The 16,178-nt window shown below is 34.5% G+C and overlaps 1 pseudogene; it reads right to left on the bottom strand.

Annotated features, from left to right (window-relative positions):
- Window positions 1-7,133: 7,133 nt before the first annotated feature.
- Window positions 7,134-7,432, bottom strand: LOC141495011 (large ribosomal subunit protein eL38 pseudogene; annotated as a pseudogene).
- Between the last annotated feature and the right edge of the window lie 8,746 nt (window positions 7,433-16,178).

Raw genomic sequence — 16,178 nt, 5'->3', positions numbered from 1 at the left:
AGGGATGGAGTCTTCCTTATCAAATTCCTTTCAGAGGTAGCAGATCTAACCTGAATAGCTTTTACTTGCCTAGATAGAATTTTTAAAGAAAGAAATCAAGCAAAAGAATTAACCTTAGGTCAAACAAAGTTGAAAGGCTATTATCAGAGAAATGTTAGTCCTATTCCGTTAGTCAGTTGACTGTGGGCTTGCTGATTTAGATATGCATGTTGTCTTGGGATCACTAGACCTTCTAGCTTCTCTCTTCTCTTTCCCAAAGCACAGGAAGGATGTCAGCTCCCAGTCTTATCCCTTACTTCAAAAATCTCATATCATAAGATAATTAAATGCTGAAAACTTTCCAGAACCAAATTTTGGGTGGACATACATCACAAGTTATACTGCTAAATGACAAAATATGAAAATAACTTTACTCATCTGGGGTCTTTTCTGAATATGACCCATAGTCAATCACACTGAACTTTCTCTTAAAAGCCAGAAAAATCCAACAATCTCTGAGCATGGTTGAAATTCTTTTGGGTTCAGTAGAAAAGACAACATAGATGCAGATGTATGGAGAAAGTAATGTAAATAAAGATGGGAGAAAATACCATCTCCCCCCCCCCAGTTATTTTAATCCTACACTCTTTAAGGAAAGGTATAATTTTGTTGTCATTTTGGTGTTCTTGTAAAGGAACACAGAAGTGTCATTTAATGAGATGCAGCTTCAATTGAATCTATGCCGTGAAAGTGACAGTTGGTAATTATTTGGTTAATTTAGAATATGTCTAATCAAAATGAAAAAAAGTTTGTTAAGTGTCTACTATGTACAGGCACATGTAAGTGATGGAGAGAGAAAAATCAGACAAATATAAGGTCCCTGCCTGCAGGAAGCTTACTTTCAAATAGGGAATTCCAGTCTTAAAAATTTATATTTTTCATTATATACCCTACATCTAGGACCCCAGGCATCTCCCATTCCCCAGTTCTCAAACCCAAATGATTCACTGATTTGTTGTTTTTTGTCCTTTATTCTCAAAGAAAACTATGACAATAGGGAGGTGATGCTATGACATGCAAGTCACTTGATTCTTCAGAGCTTTAATTTACTTTCTCCTTTCCTTAATTTCCTTTTCCTCTTTTCTAGGACAGATCCATGTTTACAGGTAAGTGCTTCTGTAATATATCTTTGTCTGAGTACCTGTACCTTATTAATGAAGCTTAAACATCTCTACCCAACATTGCTTTCAATGACTCAATCTATTCCACCCAATATGATTTCTCATATTCCTCAACATGAATCCATTCTTAGTCAGATTTCTCTCTCCCTCCCAACCCCAAACCATGATAATTTCTACTAACACATGCTGTTTTCCCCTTATTGATGTTTTGTCCCTTCCTCTTTTTCATATATATATCTATATATCTATCTATCTATCTATCTATCTATCTATATCTATATCTATCTATCTATCTATCTATCTATCTATCTATCTATCTATCTATCTGTCTATCTATATAGGGATATGCCTCTCACTCCTCAATGATCAACTTGTCATGTCCTTAATGAAGCATGCCCCAAATTTTTAGTACATGTTTATGTGTTCTCTCTTGAACATTACTAAAATCCACTGAGTATCTGATGATAGTAATTTACAAAAAGAAAGGTAATGTGGAAGAGTGTCTTGACCTGGATTCAAATCCTATCTCTGGTGCTCACTGTCTATAGGATACAAATAATTTGATCTTTCTGGGTCTCGATTTTCTCATCTGTAAAGTAATAGCTACTTACAGTTCTATGTTTATTATTTTATATTCTCTTTTGAACTGTGTTCTAATGTTTCTGTTTGTCATCTTGTCTTTTTTTTTTAAGGTTTTTGCAAGGCAATGGGGTTAAGTGGCTTGCCCAAGGCCACACAGCTAGGTAATTATTAAGTGTCTGAGACTGGATTTGAACCCAGCTACTCCTGACTCCAGGGCCGGTACTCTATCTACTGTGCCACCTAGTCACCCCCATCTTGTCTTTTTTAATCTTTGCTGCTTTACCCATTAGATTCAGATAGGCATTAACACTTTCTTTTTTTCTGGGAGTGAACATTTCAGAATTGGAATGGACTTCGGTGGTTGCCTAATCCATTCAATCTGTACCAGGAAACAAATCCCTTCTATGATTTATCTGTTAATAAAACAGTTTTGCTTGAAGTTCACTTCATTAAAAGGTCATCCATCCACCTTGGGACAGCTTGAATTGTTAAATTTTGCTTCATTTTAAGTTTAAATTTTCTTCTTTGCAGGCAAGTTGATAATTTATACTCTCTAAAGGGCAACCAAAACAAGTGGGATTACCCTTCAAGCACTCAAGGACAATTTTCATGACCCTTCCTGAATCATCACTTCTCTAGGCTAAATATTCCCAGTTCCTTCAAATGATTCTCAGGTGATAATAACTCTTCACTGTCCTTATTACTGTGTACCAATGACATTCCTAAAATATGGTTTCTAGAACTGACCAAAATACTCCTCCTATGATTTGGAGGCCAGAGTTAAGTGGGACTATTGCTTCTGTATCCCAGGAACTCAGGATGTTTCTCTTTATGCAACCTATGTTGTATTAATGCATTGGCTTTCTTGGTGGCTATACTATACCTTAAGTTTTACCTAGAGCTTGCCCACCAAAACCTATAAATTGCTTTTGGATGAATTGCCCTGTGTAGCTATGCTTCTCCCATCTTGGCTGATAAAGTGGATACTTTAAACATATTTGTCTATATATCTTTCTTATTAATAATAACAAGAGTTAGCACCTATATAGTACTTTAAGTTTTGCAAAGTACTCATTTAATCTTTCTAATAATCCTGTGAATTGGGTGTTATTATATCTATTTTTCAGATGAGGAAATTCAGACTGAAAGAGTTTTAGTGACTTTCCCAGGGTCATAGCATAAGTGTCTAAAGCAGAATGCCAACCCAGATGGTGACTCAAAAGTCCAGTGTTGTATCTCTTCTCATAAACTTTTATTGAATTTCATATTATGTAATTTGTCCAATAACACCCTCCAAGATTTTTTGAATCATGACTATAATCCAATTTCTAGTTATTCTTCCTTGCTTTGTCATATGTTCAAATCTGATACAAATGCTAATGCTTCTCAGGACCCACTAAGCTCCATACCTATGGTGGTTTCATCTAAGTCATTGGAGAATAAGGACAGAGACAATTATAGATCCCTGAGGCACTCCCCTGGAAACTACTTTTGAAGCTGATAACAAGTCATTAATGACTTCTCTGGTGTCTAACTATTCAGGCAATCTAGTTTTACTAGTTCTAGCCCACATCTTTGTATTTTTCACAAGGCTACTATGAAAGCCTTTATCAAATATTTAGTTAAAATCTAGACATATGACCTACTGTATTCCTTCTACCCATGAGTGTAGCAAATCTCTCCAAAGTTATAAAAATAGGTCTGAAATTATCTTTTCTATTTTTAATGGAAGTATGTTTCATATATTTCATTAAATATTTCCCAATTATATGTAAGTTTTAAAAATTAATTAAAAAATTTTGAGTTCATATTCTCTCCTTTTTCTTTTATTGAGAAAGCAAGCAATTTGATAATGATTATACATATGATGTTATGCTAAACATATTTTCAAATTAGCTATATTGCAAAAGAAAATAAACAAATAATCAAACCAAGAAAAATTAAAAAAGTATGCTTCCATCTGCATTCAGAGTTGATCAGTTCTCTTTTTGGAAATGGATAGCTTTTTATCATGGGTCCTTATGAACAGTCTTGAATCATTGACTTGATTAGTGTGATCAAGTCTTTCCCAGTAGATCATCCTTGCAATATTGCTACTGCTATTGCTATGTGTAAAATGTTCTCCTGGTTCTGCATACTACAGTTTCATGAGTGCATATATGTATTCCCAGGTTTTTTCTGAAAGCATTGAGCTCCTCATTTCTTTTATTTCAATAATTTTATATCACAATCATATGCCACTACTTGTTCAGCTCTATTCCAACTGATGGTATTCCCTTGATTTCTAATTTATTGTTACCACAAAAAGAATAACCAAAAATATTTTTGTACCCTCTTCTTTGATTTTTGGGCTGCAGACCTAAAAGTGATATTACTGGCTCAAAGCATATTCATTATTTTATGACCTTTTGAGTGTAGTTCCAAATTGTTCTCTAGAATGGTTGCTTTGAATCACAGCTCTGTCAATAATGAATGCAGTAAGTGTCACAATTTTTTCACATTGCCTCTAGAATTTGTTATTTTTCTTTTCTTTACTATTAGCCAATTTGATAGGTATGAGTGGTTTCTCAGAATTATTTTAATTTGTAATTCTCTCATGAGTTGTGATCTAAAGCAGTTTTTCCTGTGATTAGTGATAACTTTGATTTCTCATTTTGAAAATTACCTGTTCATATCCTTTGACCATTTATTAATTGGGCAATAAATGGTTAATATTTTTATGAATGTGGTTCAGTTCCCTATATGTTTGAAAATCTGAGGCCCTTATCAGAAAAACTTCCTTTAAAACTTTTTCCCTAGCTTATTTTCCTTTTAATTTTCTCTTAAGGTTACTGTATTAGGTTTTATATCCAAGTATTTTATATTATATTAGCAGTTATTTTAAATAGAATTTCTCTTTCCATTTCTGTTGCTGGGTTTTGTTGGTAGTATATAGTAATGCTGGTGATTTATGTGGGTTTATTTTATATCCTAAAACTTCTCTGAAGTTGTTAATTGATGGAATTAGTTTTTTAGATGTCTCTCTAGAGTCCTCTAAGTATGCTATCATATCAGCTGCAACGAATATTAGTTTTATTTCCTCATTGCTTAGTTTCATTCTTCCCTTTACTTTTTCTTGTCCTATTGCTGCAACTAGAATTTCTAATGCAATACTGAGTAATAGTGATGATAACAGATATCCTTACTTTATCCCTGACCATATTGGGAAGGCTTTCAGTTTATCCCCTCTTCACATAGTGCTTGTTCTTGATTTTTAGATAGAAGCTGCCCATTGTTTTCAGAAAGGTTTCATGGATTCTTCTACTTTCTAATGTCTTAAAAAGAAATGAATGTGACGTTTTTCCAAAACCTTTTATACATCCACTAATATTATCAAAGGATTTTTGTTGTTTTTGTTATTGACATGGTCCCTTATATTTTCCTAATATTGAACCAGTGTTGCATCACCAATATAAATTCTGCCTGATCATAGTTTATGGTCTTTGTGACATACATATTGTTATAATTATCTTGTTGATATTTTGTTTCAAAGTTTGGTATATGTCTGTCATAGAAGGAATTTGTTAAGACATTTAAACAATTTTTTCAAGTAAGCAGTTTACATTTTTAATATTCATCCATTTCACTTAGATTGTCAATTTTAATGGGATGTGATTGGCAAAATAATTTTTAATAATTTCTTTAATTTCATCTTCATTGATCAAGCTTTCATGCTTTTCATCTTTGATACTAATAATTTGAATTAAATTGAATTCAATTAATTTAATTAAATTAACCAATAATATATTTATTTTATTGGGGTTTTCATAAAACCAATTCCTAGCTTTATTTATTAGTTTAATGGATTTTTACATTTAATTTTATCAATTTTCCCTTTAATTTTCAAAATTTCCATTTTAGTGTTTAATGGGGGATTTTTTAATTGATTCTTTTTCTAGTTTTTTTTTAATTTCATGCCCGATTCATATGTCTATTCTTTCTCTTTAATTGTTATCCACATCTAGAGCTATAAAGTTCCCTTAAGTACTCCTTTGGATGTCTTGAAACTTTTGGAATGTTGTTGCATTGCTATTTTCTTTAATGAAATTATTTATTTTTCATATGGTTTGTTCTATAACCCACTTATTCTTTAATTTTAGATTTCAATAACAATAACATTTAGCATTAATTTTCTTTTTTATTTCTTTAATTTTTTTAGTTTTATTGCAAGGCAATGGGAGTTAAGTGACTTGCCCAAGGTCACACAGCTAGGTAATTATTAAGTGTCTGAGAACCAGATTTAAACTCATGTACTCCTGACTCCAGGGCTGGTGCTCTATCCACTGTGCCACCTAGCCTCCCCTAGCATTAATTTTCAATAAATTTTTAATCTTTTGTTTAAAACCCAGGACTTTTTTTATCTAATGTAATTTGCATTATATTGTGGTCTGAAAAGTGTGTGTTTACCATTCATTTTTTTCTGCATTTGTAGTGAGGTTACTAGTGCTCTAATACATGGTCAGGTTTTGTGAAGGTGGCATGCGCAGCTAAGAAAAAGGTATATCTTTTCTATTTCTATTCATTTTTCTCCAGAGGTCTGAATTATATAGCTTTATCTCTTTGACTTCTTCTTTATTTATTGTATGATTACATTTATTTAGCTCTGAAAGGAGAAAGTTGAAATCCTTTACTGGTATAGATTTATTGGCTGTTTTTTCATGTAAATCTTTTACCTTTCCCTTTGACAATTTGAATGCTATCCCATTTGATGCATATATGGTTAATATTGATATTTCTTCAATTTTTAGGGAGCCTTTTAGGAAGATGCATTTTTCCTCCTTATCTTTTTTAAATTGGATCTATTTTTGTTTTTGCTTTATTTGAGCACATATTTGCTACCTTTGCTTTCAGTCCTTTATTTTAACTCTCTGACTGTTCAGTTGTGTTTCCTGTAAACAATATAATCTTGCTTTCTACTATCTGCTTCTTTTGTGAGTTCATCCCACTCACATTCACAGTTATGATTATTAACTGGGCATTTCCCTCCATTTTATTTTCTTCCACTTATCTTTCTCCCTTTTTTTCATCCTGTCCCTCCTCTAAAGTTTGCTTCTGACCACTAACTTCTTGTATCCACTCTCCTTTTTATCATTCATCATCTTTGCTCTTACCATCTTCTTCTATTTCCCTTTTGGATAAGATTGATTTTTATTAAAATTGAATACACCCACTCACACATATATATTTCCTTTTTAAACCAATTTAGATGTGACATTCAAGTATTCTACTTCCACTTTAGAAGCTTTTCCTTGCTCACCTATTTTAATGGGAGAATTTTTCACATTTTTCCTCTCCCCTCTTCTCCCAGAGCATCCCTCTTTATTCTTTCCTTTTTTCCATTTTTTTTCCTGTATTTTAATGGAGATGATGGAACATTAAGTGAGTCGGTTCTTTCACTTCAGCTCCTTCACAGCCAAACCAGGAGGCAGGGACTGTTTAAGTTTCTCTGCCTTCTCTTTGTCTGTGATGACCAATGTGTACAGGGACCTGCTGCATCGGACCTTAAACTTCACATTGTCCTCATTTTTCTTGATCTTGACAGATTTAGCATCTTTTCGTCTGGCTGTGAGCAGGAAGTGTTTTATTTCCTCAATTTTTCGGGGCATGGTGGCGGCGGCGGGTGGCCCAAGAGATAGAGCCTTGGGAGGGATTCTCACAAGCATCTCTCTTTATTCTTGATCTATTTTTACATCATCCAAATTCACTCCTGTGCCTTCTGTGTAGAATCCTTCTAGTTACACTAATAATAAAAAGTTTTAGAATTTACATGTATCATCTTCCCATTTAAAAAGGTAAATAATTTAATATTTTTGAGTCCCTTATAATTCCTTTTTCATGTTTACCTTTTTATACTTCTCTTGAGTCTTCTGCTTGAAAATAAAATTTTCTGTTCAGTTCTGATCTTTGCATTGGAAATATGTGAAATATTTCTAGTTCACTAAATATTCACTTTTTTTCCCCTTTGAAGAATTATATTGTTTTGCTGGTTAGGTTATTCTTGGTTGTAATGCCTGCTCTTTTGCCTTCTGGAATACTGCTAAATCTTGTGTGATTTTATCTGTAGTTCTACAATATTTTAATGATTTCTTTCTGGTTGCTTGAAGCATTTTCTCTTTGACATGGCGGCATATTCTTATGAATTTTCATTTTGGTATCTCTTTCAGGTAGTGATCAGTGGAACTTTCAAATTCAATTTAGTCCCTGGTCTAGGATATCAGGACAGTTTTCCTTTATAGTTTCTTAAAATATGATGCATATGCTCTTTATTTGAATGTGTCTTTTAGGGAGTTCAATAATTCTTAAATTAATTCTTTTAAATTCATTTTTCCATGTGAATTGTTTTTCCAATGAGATATTTTACATTTCTTCTATTTTTTATTCTTTTGACTTTTGAATTTTTTTGATGTCTTATTATTAGCTTCTACCAGCCCAACTCCAATTTTTAAGAGTTATCTGCTATAATGTGATTTTGTATCTTTTGTTTTCCATTTAGTCAATTTTGCTTTTTAAGAATTTATTTTCATCCATGAAGTTTTTACCTTCTTGACCAATTCTTTTTATACTTCTATTATGCTGTTAATTGTCTTTTCCCTGTTTTTCTTCCTTTCATTTCTTTACCTCAATTTTCTGCTATGATTTTTTATTTGATTTTTTGGATCTCTTAGAAGTTCTTGTTGGGTCTGTGTCCAATTCAAATTGTTTTGACTTTATTATTTTCCTCTGAGTTTGTCATGATCTTCCCTGTCACCCTAATATCTTTTTATGATAGAGTTTTTGTTATTATTGTTCTTTGTCCATTTATTCCTCCTTATTTCTTGATTTTGAGCTTTATGTTAAAGGTGGGCTCAGTGTCCAGTTTGAGAGGGTTCAGGGGAGGTATACACTTCCAAATTTCAGCTTTTTTTCTCACACAGCTGTTTTCAGAGCTAGTCCTGGGGGTTTGGGAAATTTTAGGAAATGCGAAGTCTCTTCTCTGGTCCTTATCCAGGAAGTGCCCCATTCACTCGGAATTGCAATTGACACTGATTCTCAGAGCCCCTGATTCCTTGGACCCAGAATTGATAAAGATCCTTAGCAGCCTTCCTTTTATAGGATCAGAGGTAATACTCTTTCTTAGGGTCCCTGATCCCTTGTTACCAAAATGATACTACCCTTTAGGGTTCCCACTCTCTCTCACTTGACCAAAAGTGCCCTTTAGCTATAACCCAGAAGAGGTTATGGATTGGCCAAGCAGTATCTCATCCAACATTCATTGTTAGTATGAGGATCTCCTGTAATCTATTTCTGACTATTGTCAGGTCCCCCTACCATCTCTATCTTGATAGCTCTCAAAATGACTGCTTCTTCTTGTCACCACTTCCTAGTTCCATCAATGGTGTTATCAAAGTGGACTCTGGGCCAGCTTTTAACACTGTGTCACACAGCTCCCTTTCTGATCTAAATTATCTTGGGTTGGAAGACATTCTTACTCTGATGATTCTTACTCTGTCACTCCAGATTTTAATTTAAGGCATAATTTCAAAGTTGTTTGGAGATGAGTTTTGAAGAGGCTGGCTTTCTTTACTCTGTCATCTTGATTTATTCCTACTTTATTTTTTTAGGTACTTCCTAACTATCCCTTTAATAATAAATTTAATTTTAACTCCTCCCTCCTCCAAGAGTTGAAGTCACATTCACTGGCTTAAGTGAACTAGGGCCACAATACTTTTTTATTGATCTATAATTTTTCCATATAGAATGATTCATAAGATCTAACAGTAAATTTTATTTTTAAAATAAAGTGCATAACAATCCATCAATTTTCATTATGTCTTCAGTTATCACTGGTGAGCTACCCACAGCATTAAATAGTACAAAGACTGAAATATTTTCAAATATATCCTTTTTTGAATGAAAAGGCTTGGATTGTACAGATCTGCATGAGAAAGAGAAGAAAATAACCAACAAGCAAATTAATGGGGTGGGCAACCTGTTTTTTTTTAACTAACACATCTGCTGATCATATCTAGGTATACTAATGCTAGAATTTCTTCCTGGCTAAGAGTAAGTATTATTTCTTCCTATCAGCTAGAAAATCCAAGCTCTATCATGAAACTTCAACTATTCTCTAGGTTCCTACAACAAAAAAAGAGTGTGACTTAGTGAAAAGAGCATTGGAACTCCTGTATGACCTTTGCTACTTGGGTATAGTTTTCTCATCTATACAATGGACATGGTAGAGAGATCTTTCCAGTCTCAGTATTTTTGATTCTAACTCCCCCGTGCAATCAAAAAACAATACTCATTTGTACATTACAGGCCACGTGTACCTATTAGCTTAATACAGACACCAAGCAAGAGAAACGGGAAATTATCTGATGATTGAATTTCAATCTCAAAGGGATAGTTCAACATGACTGTTTTTTCAAACCATTCATTTTTCTTCCAAGGAAGTTATTTCAAAGTATTTTCTGGAAATGTTTCTATTTTATAAGCTAAAATATTTATGTTTTTTATAATGTGCTTAAAAATTTTAAATCAAATAATAAGATCTTAGCTTCCTATCTGATGACATCAAATATTGTCTATATGCAGCAATGTCCTGATTGAAAAAAAAATTAGTAGCTCTTATTTCAATGACCCACAGAATTATAATCAATAGAAAATACCAGAAACAAACAAACAAAAAACCCCACCCCACGATTACTCATGGAAGACAGCTACGTAAACAGTTTTGCTTGAAAGTGCTAAAATTATGTTGTATTTATAGAGTGGTTAATTTAGTTTGCCATTGCGAGCTAGATTTCATTTTTCTTATTTTTTTTCCCCTCTGTATTCATTTATTAGAAGCCATGGAAACAGTCTTTTCCCCTCACTTTGCAAACTGACTCACCTCAGTATATACCAACCCTTTTATGATATGGTCTCTGATCATGGCCATGTGAGTAAAAGGATAAAAAGAGCCAAATAATGAATGCATTTAGAAACTAGTACATGTAAAGATATAACCTTGAATCAAAATAGAACAAATTCTATGTAAAATTTATGTTACAATTTTTTTATTCATAGAATTATCATTTTTTAAATGCAAGTTTTCCACGATATCCTTGGAAATTAAATACTATGCATATATAACATATGTTACCTTGCATGAGAGCATTCTCTCCAATTTGGGGGGCAGGAATTGGGGTTTAGTGACTTCCCCAGGGTCACACAACTAATACTGAGGTACAGAGATGTAAAGGCTGGATGATTTGTAGTCAGATTCTCTTGACTCCAGAACCAGTGCACAATCTAATGAACTACCTAGCTGACCCCAATTTGTTTTTAAATAATTTTTTTATTTTATTTTCCCTGAAAATGTAACAATCATCAACAAAGACATTCATGTATATGTATATATATACATATATATACATATATATGTATATATATATATATACACCAACTTTTATAAATAGTATCTTATTTTAAAAATTACCAGGCAAGCTCATTCAATTCTGCAACACGCATATATAAAGGGCAACTGTTTCATCTGTATCGGAATTCCCCCTATTAAAGATTGCCACTCATTTCTGATTTTGTCAGAATGTAAGCTTCTCTTTGAATAAATTGTTTCATTCTTCCTATTTGTACCCTCACTGCTTAGAACCACTCTTAGCTCCTAATAAATGCCCACTTTGGTCTGGCTATAAATCCTGGGAAATTGACTTGGCCCCCAAAAAGTCCAGGATACTCCAGATAGTTATAACTAAAAATGGGAACCAAATCCAGGTCTTTATGACTCCAAGCTCTGAACTTTATCTGCTATACCAATGTTGTCAAATTTTTATAGAAACTGGGGACTATCATCTGTTCATAAAACTCCTTATGGACTGCATATTGGCTTAGTTTTTAAAATGGAACATTATCTGCTTTATTATATTTTTATTTTGTTAACTATTTCCCAATTGCATTTTAATTTGGTTCAGACCTTGTCTATGCAGGTGTTTGATACTTCTGAGCTATAGTATGCTTCTAGCAATAAATACTGTCTTGATAGAAGTGCTGAAAGAGGCTTTAAGGAGCACTTTTTCCAACCCCCTTATATTACAGAATGGAGAAACTGAGGCATCCCGAGGCTATATCAGATTTGAGGGTGGGGCATCCGATTTTCTATCAACTACACCTTGCCACAAGACTTGGAGCAAGTTCAACATTTGGGAAACATTGATCTTTATTGGACACCAGATTCATTCCTCCATCCCCCTCCTCGGGAGTTATGTGAATGGGTAATCTATTGTTTGTCTCATTACCAACCCCAAACATGAGCATTCTTTGCTTCTTAGTTTCTTTGGTTGATTAAGCTACATGGTTATGGGGAAAGAGATATCTCACAAGGATTTTATTCCAGACATTCACTGAGGATACATGTAAGTCTCTGCCAGTTCATTTGGTATGAATGTAGGCTCAAAGAATTCCCCAAAACAACCTGGTTGACTTGAGACATTCTATTTGCTTGCTTATTCTAGACACTTGGAAACAATACTGTACATCAGAAATTGGATGCACTCATATAAGGGGCACACAAAGCAGAAACTGCATGAGGCAAGTCCCCATACATGAAGAATGAGGGATGGAAGAGAGGTGAAAGTTGGAGATGCTACTGAGCTATCAATAGAACAGAGGCTCCTTGGGGTTAGAATTGTCTCTTTTGTCTTTGTATCTCTAAACACTAGCAAGTGATTTGTGTCTAGCAAACCACTTGGTAATTAGTAAATGCTTCGAGAATCCTTGTTGATTGGTTGATCAATCAATTGGAGGGCCTCAATGATAAGACTCTTTCTGAATTATGGGCAAGAATTTATCTGTCACATTCCCAATGAAGATTAACTCATGGAATGGAGATAGCAGAGAAAAGCTGTAAAAGAATTTAAATTTCAATTGCTATTTATATTGCTGGGATCCAGGATACTGACTGGGGAGGTTAAGTAACAAGTAGTTCCAATTGGCAAGATTTTATGCTTTTGGGACCAAATGTTGCAGTTTTTCTCCTTTTGTTACTTACCACCATGATAATCTCACTAGAGAATTCAGAAGTGTCCACAATGGCAGCCTCACTTAAGCTAAATCATGGAATTCTAGATTAAGAAGAGCCACCAGAGACCCTCTAAATTCAGGAGTTTTTAGTCTGTGGTCTGTGAACTTGTTTTAATTGTATTTCAGTATAATAGATTTCTATGTGTTTTATTTTATGCATTCTAAAAGTATTATTCTAAGAAGAGTTCTATAGACTCTTCTAAAAGGCCAAAGGGGACCCATAATAATTGCTAAAATTATATAGGACTTGTTATGTCCCAGGAAATGTGCTAAGCACTTTGCAAATATAACTCATCTGATGAATACTATTCATTGGGTAGGTGCTATTATCATTCCCATTTTACAGTGAAGAAACTGAGACAGAGAAGTTAAGTGTTTTACCCAGGGTCATACTACTAGCAAGTATTTGGGGGTCAGATTTCAGGACTTCCTAACTTCAGGTCCAACATGCTATATCCTAAAAAAAAAAAGTTAGAGGTTCCCATTCTGCTCCAATATACTTACTTTAGTGATGAGGAAATTAAAGTCCAGGAGAGTAAATGACTTGTCCAGTGTCACACAGGCAATGAGCTTTTTAGATCTCATTTCTCTGACCCAAGAGTCAGTATTCTCTGCCTTGTCCCATACTGTCACCCACAATGATTACTGACCCAATCACAAGGGAATTCCTTATCTCAGGCATAGGTTCCCTGATGAGATAATGGTGTCTGTATTTTACAGCCAGATAGGTAGGTATATTAAACAATAAAACAAATTATTGCCAATAATAGGAGAATATAAGCAAGATCAAATCAATAGCAAATATGTATCATAATTGTATATTCCTTTAACCAGTTGACTCTGGAGAAGTGGAATTACTTTCAACTGTTTGAAATCAAGGTAGCTCTTTGGATTTGAAAGTACTAATGAAAATCCTGGACCCATAGTCAGGAAGACTGAATTCAAATTAACCCCAGAAAATTAATAGTTAAATACCCTGAGCAAGTCACTTAACCTTTGTCTGCCTCAGTTTACTCAGCTGTAAAATGGAGATAATAATACCTTTGAAGGGTTGTTGTAAGGGATCAAATTAAGTTAAACCTTAATATTTGGAGGTAGGGAAGCCCTTCATCACTTTTGTCAATGAACCAAGAGAATTTTGCTTACCTTGAAAGTAGTTTATATTTTATTGCACATCACAATGTTGGTTCCTATCCAGGTAATAAAATGCACTTTGAACTTCTGGTTTGTAGTTGAAAATCTTAAGGATGACCAACTGGTCAATGAGTTATTCTATCAGGGCAGGAAAATGTAAGTTTAAAATATGGATTGGGCATAAATGAGGTTGAGATGGGTTTTGGGTCTTGCATTAATGGATAGGCTCCATACCGTCAACAATTATAAAGGTTTATTTCTAGTCTACATTGTGCTTTAAGATTTCTGTCTTTTGGGAGCCAAGATGGTAGTGTGAAGGCATGAATTCTTGGAAGCTCATTCCTCCCCAAATTCCAAAAGCTGTTAAATTATAACTCCAGCCAAAATCTAGAGGAGCATAATCCACAGAAAGACTAACTGATACAATTTCCCAGGCCAAGACAACTTATAAGTTCTGCAGGAAAGGTCTGTTTCACCAGGACTGGGGGTTGGAAAAAAGTCACAGAGCAGCCATAGTCACAGCACAGCACAGCCAGCTGGTGTCTGGGTCTGTGGCAGAGGGGGCAGTTTCCAGACCTCTTGGCCCAGGGATCATCCTGGACAGCTGGAAGGGGTGGTGAGAGAACTCTGCCACACCAGTGTGAGTGCCCTGGATTCAAAGTATCCTTGTGGTGAGAACCTGTAGCCGGAGTCAGCAGAGCTACCCAGCACATCCAGAGCTCTCAGTCCATAGATGGTAAGGGGTCAGGGGAGACTGCAGAGGTCTCTCTGAAGAAAACAGAAAGAAGAAAAAGAAGAACCTGACCATAGATAATTAGTTTGGTCCAACTGAGGATCAAAATACATAGTCAGATGATGCCAAAATCTAAGTTTCTGTATCTAAAACCTCCAAGAGAAATAGAAAATGGGCTCAGGCTATGAATGAGCTAAAAAAAGACTGAAAAGCAATTAAGGGAGATAGAGGAAAAATTGGGAGGGGAAATGAAAGCAATGTCGATAAATCATGAAAACCAAGTCAGCAGCTTGGTGAAAGAAATACAAAAAAATACAGAAGAAAATAACATTAAAAACCAGTTTAGGGCAAATGGAAAAAGCAACACAAAAGGAAAATGAAGAGAAAAATGCTTTTAATAAGCAAAATTGTCTAGCTGGAAAAAGGAGATAAAAAAGCTCTCTGAAGAAAATAACTCCTTTAAATGCAGAATGGAACAAAAGGAAGCTAATGACTGCAAGAACTCAGGAAGAAATAAAACTATACAAAAAAAATTAGAAGAAAATGTAAAATATTTCATTGGAAAAACAGCTGACCTTGAAAAAACAGATCCAAAGAGATAACTTAAAAATTATTGGACTACCTGAAAGCCATGACCAGGAAAAAAGCAAAGACTTCATTTTTCAAGAAATAATACAGCGAAGTTGACCTGAGATGCTAGAAGCAGAGGATAAAATAAAAATTGAGGGAATTTACCCATCACCTCCTGAAAGAGATCCCAAAAGAAAAATTTCCAGGAATATAGCCAAACTCCAAAACACTCAAGTCAAAGAGAAAATACTTAAAGCTTGCAGAAACAAACAATTCAACTACCGTGGCTCTATAGTCAGGGTTACACAGGATTTGGCAGCATCTACATTAAGGGCTCATAGGGCTTGCAATATGATATTCTGGAAGGCAAAAGATCTTGGTTTACAATCAGAATCAACTATCCAGAAAAACTGAACAGCCTCTTTCAGGGGAAAAAATGGACTTCCAATGAAACAGGGGACTTTCAAACTTTCCTATTGAAACAACCAGAGCTGAACAGAAAGTTTGATCTCCAAATACAGGACTCTGGTGAACCATTGAGGGGGTGGATAAGAAGGACTAACTATGAGGAACTTAATGAAGTTGAACTATTTGTATTCCTGCATGAGAAGAGGAACTTTCTCATTTATAAGAGCAATTAGAAGAAGCATATATAGACAAGGTACAGGAAATGAATATAATAATAAGATGGATGGGTGATAAAGGAAAGTACTGGGAGGAAGACGGGGCTAAAATACTTCACAAAGGAGACAAGAAAAAGCTTTTACACTGGAGTGGGAATAAGTGAGCCTTCATTTTTATCAGAAATGGCTCAGAGAGGAAATAACATAGACACAGTACAGAAATCTATCTTACCCCAGAGAAAAATGAGAGGAAAGGGATGGGATAAGGGAAAATGGGGA

Source organism: Macrotis lagotis, chromosome 8, assembly GCF_037893015.1.
Source record: "Macrotis lagotis isolate mMagLag1 chromosome 8, bilby.v1.9.chrom.fasta, whole genome shotgun sequence".
NCBI lineage: Eukaryota > Metazoa > Chordata > Mammalia > Peramelemorphia > Peramelidae > Macrotis > Macrotis lagotis.
This window is presented reverse-complemented; position numbering and strand designations above follow the sequence as displayed.